The following is a 6,869-nucleotide window of genomic DNA, read 5'->3' on the forward strand; positions in this document are numbered from 1 at the left end:
AAGTTTCATTTAAATAAGGATTAGAAAAGTAAACATCATTTAAAATTAAAACATCTTTCAAACACTACAAGCCCAATTAGGACTAAAATTTGTTTAAGTGTTTCATTAACATTAACTTGCCTCTTTAAGGGTCTTCACCCACACGTCATGAGCTCTAGTAAGGACCTCATGGTTGCTAGTTTCAAGTCTCGGACTCTATTCTAGTATAGTATATTATAGAAAACCTGCTTTTCTCGCTTCCGCTCTCGTACAGTAACGGGATATTAGGTTCTAAACAAAGGTACAGGTTCTCCCCGTGCTGGTACTAGTTCAAGTAGTAGGGTTGGTGACAGGAATGATTTTGGTTATAGGAAACAAGTGGAAAAAACCCTGTTTCTTTCGTTGCCTACCCTTATCTAATAGGTAATTAGATATCTCTCATCACAAAAAAAGAGCTAAAAATAAAAAGGGCACACTTTTTTAGTGCTTGAGCCTGAGTCTAAAATAGGGTTCTCCTTCCCGGCACTGGATCAGTTGTCTTTCTTAGTGTTTGGATTGGTAAAGTGACTTGGCCTTACACGAAAGCCAAAGCCCGCTCAGAAAGCGCCTGGCACAAAACCTGTAAATTGACGTAAGGTTGGAACGGAGTGAAAAAAGAAAGCCTTTCTACTCACTTTGGCATTGTAGCCTGCTTTTTTTCCGACCCGACATGTTTCTTCTATCACATCAGTTTCTTATTCTTGAGGATCAGTAGAGACCGGGGCCCTTAGCCCCCTCAGCTAAGGGATAAGAATGAGTTCAAGCTTCGATATTTGCTGCTATTCCTTAGTCCTATCAACGTTTTCTGGATCAAAAGGTTCTACGCTTGGTTGACCGCTTCTTCGACTTTTTTTTTGACTTTTCCATTCTCATTTTGATCCGTGATAAGAGCTTTCATTCTTCTTTAATATCCAGTTAGATTCTTTCTCTGAGGGCGTCGGCCCCCAGCCAGAACTTATCTGGTGATCGGACTCCATCTGTCTCTTAGATTCGAGAATCACGTATGTAAGAGAGATATCTAGATGGAAGATTCATGATTGAAAAGCTCTTGCCTTCATGCCTGCGTCTACCTTTAGGGCAGGTTTTTCCTCCTTCCGATCGGTAGCTATTTCACTTGCTATGAGCCGGGACTAACCTAACTCTTCCTATTCCTACATGACAGGAATACCTTTTTTTTATCTAGCGCCTACTACCGAAGTAGGAACCAGACAAGGTTTTTCAATTCCTCCAGTACTCAAGCCAAGCCAGTTCCTCAAGGACAGGAAAACTCTTCTAGTTGACCTCCGCTAGTGAACGCCCCTCAACTGACTCTCTCATGTTAGATCTACTCAGGTACAGAGTAGATCGCTCTCGCTCGGGATAATGAATTGACCCGGGCGGCGGGAGAAATCCGGTGACAGGGGCCCCGGGGCGCTGAGCAAGTGACACATTCGGGATTACTCACTATTGTGTTGACAGAGAGCAAGGATTGCAGCTCTCTTGAGGGCTTGGTTGCCGCCGCCATCTCATTATTGGGATTCCCGAGCTTCTTGTCCTGAGAGCAACTGACATCAGCAGGACACAGACACCAGCAACACACAAAGATAATACATGAACCGAACATGATGGTGTTGCTAATCTGTTACTATCTTAGGTCCTCGAAACCTCTGGGCCTTTTAGATCTCATATGAGGTGTGCTATGTTTCGGGTTGCCAGCCAACTTTGTCCTTTCACTGATGTCTCGTAACCAGTCGATGAAGGAATTCTGAGTTGAGGAACGGGCCTAAGAAAAACCAGATAAGCCAATTACGAAACCTCCTTCGGAAACGGTGCGGGTTCAACGTGGCATCCTATAGCTTTCTGGAGCGTCACTTTTGAAAGCAATTTTTTTCTCCAGACAGAAAACTTGACTTTCACTGCAACTCCATCGAATCGAAGGATAGCTCAGCATCGAAAGCTACTCCAAGGCGCTAGAATCATGAAAAAAAAAAAGTCAATCTCTATAGAGCTTACTGTTGGGATTCCAAATTCCTCATACAATGACAATGGTATCCTATTCTCATATGGAACCCTCTAGAAAGAAGGCCCAACTCAAGAAAGCCCGTTCGAGAGAGGTCTAATTAGAATGTTGCCGGGACTTGCCCCATTTCTTGCTCCGCACCTCGGCAGGCAAAGTTGCCTTTTCAACTTGCATCTCTGCTACTGGAGGGATCTAGGCGAAGTGATGGCGGGGAACTCCAACAGGTTTTGGTTTCCCCCTCACTGATTGATGGAGCCCAAGACTGCTTGACGACTTTCGGTGTGGGGTCAGCTTGAGCCGAGGTCGTCTCGTAACAGGAAGAATAGCAAACAAGCACACAAGCAGGAATAGGAATATTGGCTTTCACTATCCTCTGGTTAGCAATCAACTACGGAGCTGGCAACTCGCAAGCCAGCAAGTCAACCTCTGTCAGATCTTCGGCCCAGTTTATGAACGAAACTGACTCTACTTCCTCATTCAGGCTGATAGGAACTGCAAAAGAAAGGCTCCGCGCCTCATCATCTTGAGCGTGGATATCGTAGGTCTAAATGAATGAAACTGGAATCAGGAAGGCTTGTTTCTGTCCATATATATGTCACTCTCACTCCATAAATTCTCAGGTTTGAGCCTGGTAAAACGTTAGATCAAAAAAAAGGATGGATGGAATGACGCTGTAGGAACCGGTCGGATTCGAACCTTATAATAGAAGTTTTGCAGACTTCTGCCTTAGCCACTTGGCTATGGTTCCCTATCAATTCCATGTCTTTCCCCCTTGTCCGACTTTGCTGAAGAGGGTGAGACCAATACGTATATCAGACGGAATGCCTTGGTTCGGATCCGGAGAGAGCAGCGGTAAGAGCGTTAAGAAAGGACTGTCTTATAAGAGTGATAAACAAGTCCTCCTGCCCTCGAACGAGAAAGAGGATAGCTTGTGCTATTATTCGATTTTTTTCTTCATTCCTTATTAGTTGCCTAGTTCTGATGCTTCTCTTGTATAGCCTACAGGAGATCCATCTCTTTTCTAGGTTGGAATTGTTGATGTGTTCCACGCCTGCTTTCGAGCCTTCTTCTTCTCCTTCCGAATCAACAGGATCTCCTGACCCAACAAGATCTGTTGAGCCTGACCCAGGTACTGATGTTCGTGTTCGTGCCTAGCCTTGTTTAGGACTTGAAGCCAGCATAAATGCTTTCATCAAGATTTTCTGATTCTGAACCAGCAACATACTTGAAATCAGGACCCGTCCTGAGCCAAAGGCAGGGTGTTTTGCTTCACTGGGGCCGGGCATTGATGCTTGTCTTATATAGTCTTGTTCTGGGTTAAGCTAGGAGTTGAGCAGTCTTCAAGTTCAACAAGGAAGTCGGAAGAACTCAATCAAGGGGGAAAGTCATTTTCTTTTATCTCAGATTCAAGGTGGAAATCAATCAAAGCCATCTAAGGCAGATACCGGTGTTTGCTCAGTGCCTTTTCCAAGTCTTGTTTCCGAGCTATGATCTGTTGAGTCTGCTGAGCCAAGACCTGACCTGCTAAGCTAGGCCTTCCTTTGCTCTATCTCTTTCTTCTTACTCTCTTATGAGTTCTTCTCCTTATGATCTAACCTACTCGCACTCCTTATTTCAATACACGATGTTGCTTGCCCGCTTCATCTCTCAATCTCGCTCGGTAGAAGGAAGAGATAAGGCGAGAGTTTCATTGTACTGAGACAGTTCAAGTCGCTAATTGAAGTAGGAGCAGGCATGACACAATCTCACACTCCAACAATGGAACATGATGCCTACGTCACACCTCAATGTCACGAGAAAGATAACTGCTGAAAGCTTCACTCTTCTAGCTGTCGACTCCGGTTGACTACCAATGCCTAACTGCTCGGACTGAGGGATCCGGGTCTCCACCAACTGCTCCTGGTCTCGTCTCTGAAAGAACTCGCTATCTTTCTGTTTCAAACTGGCACTTCTTTTAGCCAACTACCTATCTTGCTCTTCTCTCCGCTGCTTTCTCTCTTGCTTTCTTTCTCCCGTTCCTTCCTCAAAAAAGTCGTTTTTGAAAAACGAGGTTGATTATCCCTATTGGGATGAGTGAGCTATTGCTTCCTTGACTGTGCTGACTCCCTCTTTTGTAAGAGCCCAGCTTGCCTTGTTGAACTTTATTCATTGGATGGAGACGGAGACCTTCCTCGATCTTGTCTTCTTGAAGTACTGGCACGAGCTTGATCTCCCCTGAAAGCTAAAAATCGGAATCAATAGCTCGTTCTGGGGCTTATCGACAAAACAAACCTCTCTGATTTTCCGGCTTCATCATCTTCTAAGGGTGACACAAAGTGGGATCTCAGCTCGCTTTCTGTCTCAGATGCAAGGTCATAGTCTTTAGCGGAAGGGGATAGTAAAAAAAAGCATGTTCTGAACCTTTTGAGAGGGGGGAGCCCACTCAATGAAAAAGCTAGTCTCTTTTGACGTTGGAGGGATCAGTTTGATCTGACTGAGAAGCCCACCTTTGTAGGCTTTCTGTATATCTCTGGTACAGACCGAACGTCGGTCGGGGCTCATCTCCCTAACAAAAGAATTTGTTCTGCCTACTGCACCTGAACCCGGGCAGGGATAAACATATCCTTCGTCACCGTGCCGAAAAAACCACTCTTCCTGCGAAAGAAAAAAGAAGAAAGCTAGCTCATTCGAACCTGCAAAGAATTGAGTGAGATAGTGGTGGTAGCTCATCTAATCGATCGAAAGTCAAGTTTTGTGTACGAAGTTTTTGAATCTGGTAGGCTTGTGATTTTTGAAAAGTGCTTGCTCCCTTAACGCAACACGACTTTTTCTTTTCTTTCATAACCTGAAATTCTTAGACTTCGGTCAGTCTTATCCGGGGATTGACTTCAAGACATGACCTCCTAGAACTCTACCCACCCTAAAGGTTTTATAGGGTAGTCAGTATACTCTCGCATATTTATTATATATAAATCTAATACATAACATGAGTTCTGTACTACTGAACTATAATGTCAAACATGCGAGAATAACAAGAAAAGAGATCTAGGGAAAGAGAACACTCAATATTCCGAGGTCTCCGCTCAAACAGATGGAAAGACTATCAATCGATATTGAGTTCTCGTTCATCCTAAAAGGATATAGGATTGTAACAACGGCGAGCAAATACACAGTGAGAACTACACTAACGAGAGATTTTCACTGAGATGGACGATAAACGTCGTCTCCCAAGTGAAAAGAAATAAATCAGCGAGTTCTACGCCACTCTAAAAAGAAAGTCTGAGAAATTACAACTCAAACTCATTCTATTGACTTTCCCTCACACCATCTTACCCTCGAGCATGATTGACATCACTAAGAGGATAAAGTACTGAAAGATCTCTTTCCGAAGCGCACCTATTGTGGGGATTAGACGCAATAGCACATACGTGAAATGCGTAAAACCACACGATGAATGGTACCCTAAAGGCCGACATCCGAGATAAAACGGGACAATCCTTACCTTACGGGTTCTTACATTTTATTGTAAGATGTCAGTAACAACTGAAAGATTGAAAGAGCGTCAATATTGCTTCTCATCTCTGAGAGAAGGGTGCATATAGATTTTCAACTCAGTCGGTGATCAATCGACTTCACTCTCAATCACTAATCGAGCAAGTGTCAAACACTTGACCAGGCTACCGTAATGACGGTAGTATGCGCACCTCTCTCTCACTAGATAGATTGAAGAGAAATTCAGTAAGTAGATCTAGGGGCGGGTAGACATACGCTGAAGGCGTAGTGAAGTGCTGATCATTTATGTGATCACCTTCAATACACCTAAACTCAGGCTGTAAATAAGATATGGATAGAATAGCCAGGAAGACCAAAACGCTCCGCGCCTTGACTATTTCCATATATGGGTAAAAACCACAGCCACTCTTAACAGACTGAGGTCAACCCTAACACTGACTATCTTTATATAATAGGTGTGGGCTGAACGCAGTCTGTTTTTCCTGTCAAATAGATTACACAGATCTGCGTAAGTTTCCAGAGGGGATTTGTCCTCCCCAGCACCACATAGCGTAATACACTATTGTGAGTACTGCCCCTAAACCGGGCCCAGACGTAAGCCTGTGCAACCTCTCGCACCATGTGATGCACAACAAGGCAATTTCTTTAGGACAACCTACCGATCAGATATGCTGAAATTCTTTTCTTTCATAACATCACATTCACAACTTCACTGTTGTCACCTCTCAAACTGAGAAAGATGGTGCTGGGAAAGAATGGAAAGAACCAGGTGTAAGAACGTATAGATAAAATCATTATTGTGATGGAAAAGCCTAATGCGGAAAGAAAGAAGAGGATAATGGTAGAGAAAAACCTTTCGATTCGAAGAATTACTCTATTACATTGACTAATAAAATAGGAGATGAGTCTTTGGGTGGATGGGAATGATTCAAACATGGAATCATCTTCCATCATGGTTCCTGGAACAGGGGATCAAAGAAATCTCTGGAAAAACTCAGTTTTTTGTGGAGAATGCCCCCTGGAGGAAGCTTATTGCAAGGAAACGGAAGTGGGCGTGCACTTTTGGTAAGGTATATCTCAAGTATGAAATAGATACGCTCAAATTCTTATGTGTCGGTAGGTCGCTTCGCGCCTGGCTAAAGGCGATTGACTATTAGCACAAGCTTAAGATCATCTCGAAGGAAGAAGAACTCTTCCAGCCAAAATGCATTCAGACAAAAGTGTACGTGACTAGACCTACTCCTAGGCCTAAGCATATAAACTTCAGTCCTGTCATTCACAACATGTGAGCCAACAGGCTCCGAAGAACCCCTTAGATCACATGCCTAGAATATACGGCTTCACTCCAACATGGCAATGT

The sequence above is a fragment of the Phalaenopsis equestris genome, unplaced genomic scaffold (assembly GCF_001263595.1).
Source record: "Phalaenopsis equestris unplaced genomic scaffold, ASM126359v1 Scaffold000061, whole genome shotgun sequence".
Lineage (NCBI taxonomy): Eukaryota > Viridiplantae > Streptophyta > Magnoliopsida > Asparagales > Orchidaceae > Phalaenopsis > Phalaenopsis equestris.